The sequence below is a fragment of the Agelaius tricolor genome, unplaced genomic scaffold (genome assembly GCF_023055355.1).
Source record: "Agelaius tricolor isolate 1412-34295 unplaced genomic scaffold, bAgeTri1.0.p SCAF_2, whole genome shotgun sequence".
Classification (NCBI taxonomy): Eukaryota; Metazoa; Chordata; class Aves; order Passeriformes; family Icteridae; genus Agelaius; species Agelaius tricolor.
In genome coordinates this window covers 29,161,691-29,171,823 of record NW_027269262.1, presented here as the reverse complement: position 1 = coordinate 29,171,823, position 10,133 = coordinate 29,161,691, and the positions used below count along the sequence as shown (strand labels likewise).

The 10,133-nt window shown below is 44.1% G+C and overlaps 1 long non-coding RNA gene across 1 annotated transcript in view; it reads right to left on the bottom strand.

Annotated features, from left to right (window-relative positions):
* Positions 1-360: 360 nt before the first annotated feature.
* LOC139604012 (uncharacterized) overlaps positions 361-10,133 on the bottom strand; it is a 109,874-nt gene continuing 100,101 nt past the window's right edge. The window contains exon 7 of the long non-coding RNA XR_011683886.1: positions 361-554. This is a non-coding gene — a long non-coding RNA (uncharacterized lncRNA). The remainder of the gene's footprint in view (positions 555-10,133) is intronic.

Genomic DNA, 10,133 nt, shown 5'->3' with positions numbered 1-10,133 from the left:
TGAAAAACAGAAGAGAAACAGTGTAGGAAGGAAGCTGCTTTTCATGAAGAATTGGATGTTTTGCAGGAAAAGCTCCTTTTACTTTAGCAACTTCAGTGCTAACAACAGCTAAAATTTAGCCATGTGCAATCTAATTATTTTTCCTGGGGTCTATGACTTAGTGACATGCTTAAGATTTGAAGAAAGACAGTAGAGGGAAAAAAACCACACTTTGTTGAGCCATCCCATGATAAAGATGTGCTAAAAAATTCAAGTTTTTTCTCATGAGCTACATATAGACTCCATTGTCCTTTCAGCTTGGAAAGTACAGTCATTAAACATTACCTTGTTCAATTTTTCTTTTATACTTTTTTGCGTCAGTTTGTCTTACCTGTACCTGTTATGTGTTGTTTGTACTGCTTTTCTGCTTCCCTGCATCCCTTCTCTTCCATGGATTTTTTTCTCTTCTCCTGAAGGGTTCCTCATAGAACTGGAATTTCAGCATGGACTCATTCAGGTCACTCATTCAACTTGTTTTCCTCTGTAACTTCTTGCCCACTTTCCCTCAGCATGTCCTGATAAAGACAGCAGCTGTATGACAAAGGCATGCCAGTCTGTTTTGTCCTGCTCCAGTCCTGTCCCCCAGCCCTGACCTCCCCTGTGCTCCACTCCTGCTCTGCCCTATCTCAGTGCTCCTTTCCTGGCTGTCTCTCGCTCCCTTGGGGGGATCCAGCACCCACTGATTGTGGCAGCACACAATGCCTTCTCTCTTTGGAAGGCAGTTTTAGAGGTCAAAACCACTGTAGTTTTTGTGCCCCTGCAGCTCACCAGTGGCAAAGCCCAGCCAAGAGCCCGCTGCCAACGACCTGTGCCAGACAGGAGCTGGGAGGGGCTGGAGTGGGGGTCCCCTTTCCTTGTAATCTCACCTTTGATAAGAATTGCCTTTGGTTAAGACTAGCCTTTGCCTAGAGAAACAGGGACTGTAAATAACAGCACTCATTGGTGATTTTCCTTGACACAACCAGGTGCAAGGGCCCTGTGGATGACCAATATGAATGCAACTTTATTGGGGCTGTTGGTGCCCAGCAGCAGGGAGGCTCAGGTTTCTCTAGGAAGGTTTCTTCTGTTGTGTTTTAGCAGAGTTGTGTTTGGCACTCATGTTGGGTTTTGTGGTTTTCTTTTTCAGGAAAAGTGTAAAAAAATACATCGGTGTATTTTCCTGTGAAGTGCTTCCATCCAGCACAGAACAGAATGTCTTCCTATCACTAGGATGTGCCTGTAACCCCTCCTTGTCAGGGGGTTGTAATGTCATTGTGGAATGGGAGCAAAAGAGCAGTAATGTTTTATTTTAGTCAGAGCACTCTGCAAGCTTCTGCCACTGCAGGGTCCTACCTCCAACCTGCCTCAATCTGAGTGCTCCTGGAGTCACACTCCTCAAGCTTGACCCCAGCCCTAGGTCTCTCTGCTCCCTGCATCCTTATTCTTCTCGAAGAGAAGTATATTCTGTTCAGGCACCTTGTCTTTGTGTGCTGTCTTACCTCTCTTCTCCTACAATAACTTCAGCTCTTCCCACGCTCCCTTCCTCCTCTGTGCTATTTATCTACATCTGTCAATTCTCGTGTCCCCTGCTTCATTGTTCCTCTTTATGTTATAATTAGGATGTCCAGCACAGCTTTAGTTCATTTAATTTAATAATCTTTTATCTTGCTCTTCATTCCTCTTTCTCAGAACCTCACTTCTTGCTGTATTAAGTTAATTCTTCTTGTTGGTTATTTAGCTGTTAATGAAATGAAATATAATGACCATCTATCAAGATCCATTTTCCATTTACCCATGGAAGTGTTATGATCACTTTTGTTTAAAATACAGATGGGCCTGAATGGATCTGAGCAAAAACTAAAATGAAAGAAAACTCACCTCAAGGCTTGTTTAAAACTTCATCTGATTCCAAATCTGTATTTCTGTATCTTCACCCCAGGTCTACATTCTGTTCTCTCCTATAATAAACAATTTCTTTGGTGTTGGGAGGTCACACCTCATTTATCTTACATTACCTGTAGTGCTAGCACAAAACTGAACTATGTAAGCCTCCATTTACCTCCCTAAAACTGAAAACTAGTCACCTGTAAGCAGTCAGTCGTGCTGATTACAGTGATCACTAAACGAGCCACATCCTTATCTTACTTGCTCTCTTTTAGGACTGGAAATGGTTGCATCAGCTTCATTTCTACTACATGTTCCTGCTCTTTGTCTCTGCCTTTTTTCCTTCTAATTCACATTTGTTTTGAACTGAAAATGAAGCATCACAAATTATCTATAAAATTCAGCTACTAAATGTAAGGTACAGACCTTAGGAAAGCAACAGTTTGCTGAACACAAACAGTTTTTCCTCTCTGGGTTTGGGTTAGAGTACCCAAACCAAAGAGATTCATTATAACTCCTTGATTGAAAGGTTTGTATCCTCCTCTTTGTGCTCATTTTCCTTCTGATTACTTTCCCCACCCCAGATGCAACACAATCCATCCATTGCATTCTGGGCAGACCATCAACTTTAAGGATGACTCCCCTACTACACTTAGTGACAGGTGGAGTAATTTCCTTATATCCAAACATCTGAGAGGCAGAGAAATAAGAGAGATAGGACTGAGGGCTCCAAACTGCAGGGGTTTCTCTTTTATGTCACACATTGTAAATATGTGGCACCATCACTGACTCCCAACATTTGTGCCAGCATTGGCTCTCTTCAGAAATTTCATATTAAATTGCTTGTCAAAGGTATAATGGAGAGCTGGTAACTTGTTTCTGAAAGGGCAAGGTTTCTTTATTCTGCCTGCTCTGCCCTGTAGCATCCATGTAATACCATTAAAAATTCCCTTCCTCTAAACTCTGAACAAGAAGAAACTGGACATGTTTAACACATCCTTCCTTCTTTGGCTCTCAATTTTCACACCAAAAATATATCTTTTCCCTTATTTAAACTGCAGCTGCAAGTGTGTATCAGATCACTGGAACCTAGGGATCCATGATCCCAGTATTCCCATGTTCCCATGTGATTCTGGCTATCAAAGCTGCTAAGCATGAATGATTTTGACCTGTCCAGGTTTGCAGGTAAACTTTGCCTCTGTCTTTCTTCACTTGAGATTCTGCAAACCCTCTCTGTTTGTAGACCTGTGCCATAAGGAATCTGATTTCTAGCATCTGCTCAAAATGATTTTTTTTTCTTTCCTACATAGCTTTATGTAGAATACCTCCTCAAAAATCACATTCTCCTCTAAGTATTTTTCCTGTATTACACCTAGAAATTAATTTGATTAATTAATTGATTGCTCCCTAGAAATCAGCCTCCTGTGATGGCAGAAACACTGGGTAATATGGAGCGTGTCTGCTGAGCACTGACAATTGTGGCACCCTTTCTGTGTCTGTAGATTCATGGAGGTTGTGTCCCCAGTTCATCTGGCTGATGATATTTGTCAGATGAATGTGGATATACTTGACAGGTAAAACCTGAGCTCATAGGTCTAGATGCTACAATTCATTCCCAAAGATCCTGACTGCTGTAGGCTATAGAGAAACTTTTGTTAGGAGGTGCTGCAGCCTTGGGATATGAAAAAGACTTAGGAACTGTAAAACTGAAGGACTGGTGTAGGATTGACGGGGGTAGCACGGTCGGGACGGACGGAGACAAGAGATCTCTGAAGCCAGGTCGTGGAACTTGTGGTTTATTGCAAAGGACGTGGGTGCAGGGCCCTGCTGGGAGCTGCCAGCTGCAGCTTGGAGCAGGCCCAAGGGAAGAGAGGGGGAGAGATGATGAGAGGGTAAGAGAGTAAAAGGCAAGAGCTAAGAGACAAGAGGTAAGAGACAAGAGCTAAGAGACAAGAGGTAAGAGCTAAGACAGCGAAGTTCCCGTTACAATGCAATAAATCATCTTCTGTGTTGAATATTCTGATTCTCACTCACCAATCTAGTACAATATACAAATCCTATAGCATTTCCATACAGCCTATAAGAATCACTACATTACCATACTGTGCTACATTTTAAACCCTAAAAACTCCTCTTTGGACCCCTTCTGCCAAGCTGGCAGGGTCTGCTCGGACCCTTGGACCTGCCTGCTTGCAGAGGGTCTTGTTTCATCAAAAGGGATCACCTTCAGTCAGCCACATCGTTGTTTTCCCGTTGTTCAGTAACTAAGGGATCTCAAAGCTTGCTTTCATTTCAATCTCGCTTATAGTTTCCATATTCTCAAAATCTTTTGCCAGGCAATCATATTTATAAGGCTTTCCAGTTTCATATTCCCCAACACACTGGGTGTCTGAGCTCTGCTCTGATGTTTGTGGCACAAATATGGCCAGACCCAGACATGAAGCATGGGTCTCTCTCACTCATCTCCTGCAGTACACAAGGGAGAGAGGGTGCAAGGGTCCAAGGTCTGCATGGAGGGAGGACAGAGAGTTGGCTGAAGGCTTGCCTCAGGAGCCATGCAACCCTTGGCCTGCCCCAGCATGCAGGCAGGGTGTGTGTAGCCCAGTTTTGTCCATGTCAAAGGTCGCTGCCTGGTCCTGGCAGCGTGTGGCACCTTCTCCTGGGGGTGTGCTGCAGGGAACAGCGCTGCAGCCGGCCTGGCAGGCAGCCCTGCCCTGCCCTGCAGGAGCTGGACAGGGTTCCAGCAGCTGGCTGAGCCCATGTCTGTCCCAGCATCTCTCACTGTCCTCCTCGTAGGGCAGGGGAGGTACCAGCTCTGCTGTTGGGGAATGCAATTCCCTGATCCTTTCTGTGCTCATCATCAGGGCATGGATTGTTTCTGCCTGCAGCTTTAATGAAGAAATGATGTCAAGAGACAGCAGTAGCAAACCCAAACCAGCAGCAGCACTTAGCAGGTAAGGGCTAAACCAGCTGTACTGCCATGCCAGCATTTAGCTAAGCAGCGTCCATTCAGAGTGAATGCAGTGTGACTGAGCAGCAAGTTCACCATTTAAAGTGAAAATCAACACTTCCCAGCAGTGAGGCAGATCATTAAACATTTTGTTGCATGAGCCAGCATCACTTTTCTAAAAAAAGTGTCAGGGTGTTCAGCCAAATGAGCAATTCAGTTGGCTTAACTTTCCTGACCACTTTCTAATTTGGTTTTAATGAAGATATAATTAAGAGGTAATGTCAGTAGAGCTGAATATTGTCACACAATAATGGTCTCCTGCTGCTGCATAAATGGTAAATGCAGTAAATAGAGAAGGGAAGCTGGGATGTTTATTTTCAAAGCAGGAGGCATTGATCCTGGGACACTCTTCTGTTTTGATACCTTTATTTCCAATTTGTTATAAAAATGAGCGGCAGCAGATTTAATCCCTTTTGGCCTACTTCACATGAGTAGGAGGACAACTTTCAAGGTGCCTCTGCTGCAGCTGGGATGTGCTGCTGCTGGATGGTAGCTCATGGGTTAGACTAGAAATTCCTCACTTTAACCTGATTGTCCAGTGGTATTCCTGCTGCCAGAGGGAATGCAATTGAGAGCCTCAGTAAGCCAGCACTACAGAATAATTCGGCCATTACAGTGCTGTTTATGAAAGAAAACCACCTTGAGAGACCAGTCCTTTTATTTTTGACTGGCTGGACTTATGATCTTCGTCTCCTCTGGTGAATAACGTCTGCCTTCCAGCATTGCAATAGCAGAAATAAGGATTTTATGTTCTAGCCCATACCGTTCACCTCCACTGCAATTCAGGCTGCAAAATTATTTCCATTCTGAACTTCAGTTCCCATTTTTCTTTTAAGTTTTCGCAAAACTTCTTTGGGGAGAAATTCTCTTCCAAGGCATTTAAGCCAAGTAATGGCTTTAACAGTTCTTGCATTATGAAGGCTGACAAGATATACTATCTCCTAAAGCTAAGACTGTTTTTTCAAGCAGAAAACTGCATGAAATAACTGCAAATGAGACTTATGCTAAAATATGGATAAGTCTTGGAAGTTAAAACTTCCTGTGAAATTAGTACTTGCTGAAGAGCACTGCCTTTGTTCTGTCTGAAATATTTGGTGTTTTGAAAATGCAAACTAATGACAATTTTAGAGCACATGGAGTAAATCTTAAGTGTTCCAGGACACTTAAGAAATAACACCTCTTATATAGTGTTCTTAATCAATAACTCTCAAGGCATTTCTTGCTGATCAGAATAAGGGCTAACCAGATATGGGTTCATTAAAAAAAATCCTGGGTTTTTCCATTCTGAAGTGGAAGCAAATCCAGCCTTTCAAAAATGCTAATAAAAATCAGGAGACGGTTAGCACACCATATGTTAAGCACATCCAAGCTGAGGGGGATTTGCCTTCAAGCCCAGAGTAGGCCTTGCATTTAAATGTGCCCTGACTACTCTGTTGCCTCCAGTCATTTTGCTGCTGTGGTGGGAGATGTTCACACTGGCAGGGATGAGCCAGGCTCCATGCTTTTGTGACTGAGCAGTTGGCTGGAAGATGGAAACAGCCAACTTCTGAATGCCTATCTTGGTTCATACAGGTTTGTTTTGGGTCTGCCATCTTCTGCAAGAAGAAATGCTGCCTCTTCTTCTGTTCCAGTGACATGGTAAAGGGCAGAGGCTTTTCACCTATTTCTCCTTTGTGAATTACAACTTGTGCCAGCTCCCTCCAGTTGCCTTACATGAGCACATTTGTTGTTCCACTTCCAACAAATGGAAATGTTGTTTTCCATTTACTCCTCTGCAGCTGAGGTAGAACACTCTCTCTGATGAAATGGGACATCTCTCCCTGGACCAAAGAAACTTGCCTGCCACACAGAAATTGTTATGACATATATATTCCTAGGGAAGACTTGTTTTGTCATATCACAGTTTTACAGACAGAAAAAATTATTTTACCAACCAGCCAACCCCCAAGTCAGCATCGTAGCATTATCTTCTCAGAGGAAAGACAAGATGTCACAAGCATGAAACCTGTGGTAGAGCTGGATGTAAGACATAAGCTTCCAGTGTTTTACACTTTGCCTTAGACTTGGCTGTGGAGAGCAACTGCAGTATTAACAGCAGTGAGTGTTTTCCCATTCAATGCTGTGAATCTGGATGGCTGCATGATTTTAAGTGTCAGGGGACTACAATTACATTAGGGTAACCCAGTCAGAATTTGGTTAGCATTGTGGGAGCAATTTTGTGTCTCTGTAGGCTGTGGCCAAATCACATGCAGGAGTTGTGTTTAGATAAAGTAAATACTTGTCTAGACAAAGCAAATATTAGGAAGTGAAAGGGATGCAGTGTAATAGGATCACTTTGCCCTGAGTCTGCTTCTGCTGAGACCTCGGAGACCATCAGCTTCCCCATGCAGAGCCACTCCTCAGTTTAAAACTCCTGAGGACAGCAAGAGGCTATTGTCTAGTGGGCTACCTATCTTCTTCCAAAAAAATGGCCTTTACAGCTTACCCATGGTGTCAGGAGCTGAAGGAAATAATGTAGGACTTCCCTAAGCTTTCATGCCTTGGATGCTGCTTGTACTCTTTGGTGAGGAAGTCACCCTTCTCCCAAAAACGCTTCCTCTGGCAGCACTCCAGAGGGCACCAGGAGCCAGTGCTCTGGGCCACCCTTTCAGAAGGACATGTGCATGCTTGCCCAGCTGAGAGGGGAGGATGGTGGATCCAGCAGGAAAAATCTCTGCCTGAGGCACTGTGCAAGCAGCAGGAGGACATCAGTGGCTGTAACACAAAGGGCACCTGAGGCTCCTCTCCCACTTTTACTCAGGCCCAAGCAGAGAGGTGACCATGGCACACTGGTTGCAGGTGGGAGGCAGCTGCCATGCCCTGGTGCTGGGTGCACACCCCAAGAGATCCAGCAGCTCAGAGAGCCAAGGAATTGGCCAGAGAAGCTGCCTGGGCTGAACTCAGCCACCTGGGGGAAAAACTTGAGACTATGGCAGGGACAGAGGAAGCCCTGCCTGAACAGCAAGGGGTAAGATCTGCCTATCCCTAAACCACTGTGACTTGGTAATGTGCTTTCTGCTTCTCTACACCACCACAGGGCTGTCCACCAAAACAGATGCACTTGGCTGGCTGCTGGAAGTAAATCTGGGGAGGGAAGAGCAAAGAGCACCAATTCCCCCTTCACCAGGAAACTCTCAGGATTTCCCCTCACCCTGTGGGAACATTTCAGTGTCCAGTAAGCCACACTATAATTTTCACCTATTGGTAGAAATAAAGATGTTTTATGGTTGTCCAGACTAAGCTATGATAGACTTAAAGTCTAACAAATCATTCCTTTAAAGTCTAACAAATCAATCTCCTCCCACTGTCCCTTTAACCACGCTACACAGAGTGCCAGCTCTTCTTTTAGAGATTACAGGAGAGGGAGGGAACAGCTGTCACCAGCACCTAATGAATGAATGAATGTTGAGCCATCCTATAATTTCCCTCTGCTTGGCTATGAGAACAGGAGGAAAACAAGCAGAGCAGAAATCCTCTGGCAAGAAGCAGTCAGAGCTCCTGAGCATCACATCACACCTGTGGTGTCAGGAACCAGAGCAGTCCCTCTGAAGCTCTGGAGCCGCTGCTGCCTCAGAAAGGTGTTGGATGCTGAGGGAAGGATGAGGAGTCAGTGGAGCCTTGCCACAAAGGGCTTTTTGTTCAAAGGTGGTGCACAACACTGCACATCGTGGTGGAGGGGAAAAGGTGGAGCATTTCCAGTGGGAGATGGTGCATTTGTACAAATCAGAATGCATGCTCTTTTCTCTGTTGGAATATTGTCATTGTCCTTTATTACATTAAAGGGGAACATCTTTATCTCATGGTGATTTGGGTGGGATATGACATTGCCTAATGTAAAGGGGGACTGTAATATCAAGGAGACAACCGTGAAATAACACATTACACACTGAATTGAACAGCAGGCTCATTTACATTCCTTTAATTTGGAAATATGAACATTCAGAAAAGCTCTTCTCCGCTTGCATTCCCTTATTTGGGAAACATGTAAATTACATTTATGATAATTTAGTATTTAACTGGTACAAGCATCGTGAATTCCAGAAGCAAACATTTTAAAATAGGCAGGAGCTGTGCCAGCCTTCTTTGGAAATGTGTGAGGTAAAAGCCACCTCTGCGGAGGGCTCTGAGCGCAGCAATTCCAGCTTCTGGATCCACACTTGCAAATGCTTGTAAAGCAGATGGGACAGCAATGGTGAGGTTGCAGTGCTGGGCCTTTTGTCCCAATCACAGTCCAGGCTTATCACATATGGCAGATGGATTTAATTAATAAAGCTCTTCTGTTGTGTGTGGAGTCATTTTTTGCAGCCTATGGGATCCCAGAATGGCAAATGAAAACGACAGCAGAGGAGCTTTTAGATCAGCCGTGCTCAGATGATGCTGAGAGGCCTCTTCTATGGTAATCCCTCTGCTACATTTTCCAGCCTCTCCTTGGAAACCTTCTGCCAATTGTGAGTCATGTTCAGCTGCTCATCAGTCAGCTTATTCTATTGCGTGTGTAATAGCCCTTATTATGAAGTCATTTCTCTTGTATCTAAATGGGATTGTTCCACTTTTAATCCAAGACCCTTCTTCCATCTCTGCTGCAGGGAAGGTCCATCCTGACAGCACACAAATACAGGTGTTTATCCCAGAGCTAGCTGGGGCTTCCTCCTGCCTTGTGAATTGCTTTCTGCCACTCTCCCTCCCACCTGTGGTTCCCTTCCCCATTCCTGCTGCCCATTCCTCTTTTTACTGTCCTTTCTAGAAAGTGAGGCTTAAAAACATGTGCTGTTCTCCAGCCTTACCCAGACTGAATAATGCTGCACCCATCACTCCCTTTATGTCACATGGCAGATCCCTCTTTATACCCCGGGGACAGGCATTGCTTTCCTCACAATGGGAACTCTTTTCATTACCTACTATAACCCCAAGGTATTTTCCTATAATGATACTTCCTAAATATTTGTGTTGATTATTGTTATTTCTCTCCAGGTGTGCAGTACTGTCACATTCATCAGTATTAAGTAAATTTTATTTTGTAACATCTTCCCATGACTCAGAACATGCCAGGCAATTTTGCAATTGGGATTTGCTATCTCTTTTCACCTATCCATTTCATATTTTATTGCTTTCAGTGCTAGTAAGTTTAAACACAGCATTGCCTCATATAAACCAAATGACCTGAGAACAGAGGGGAATAAAA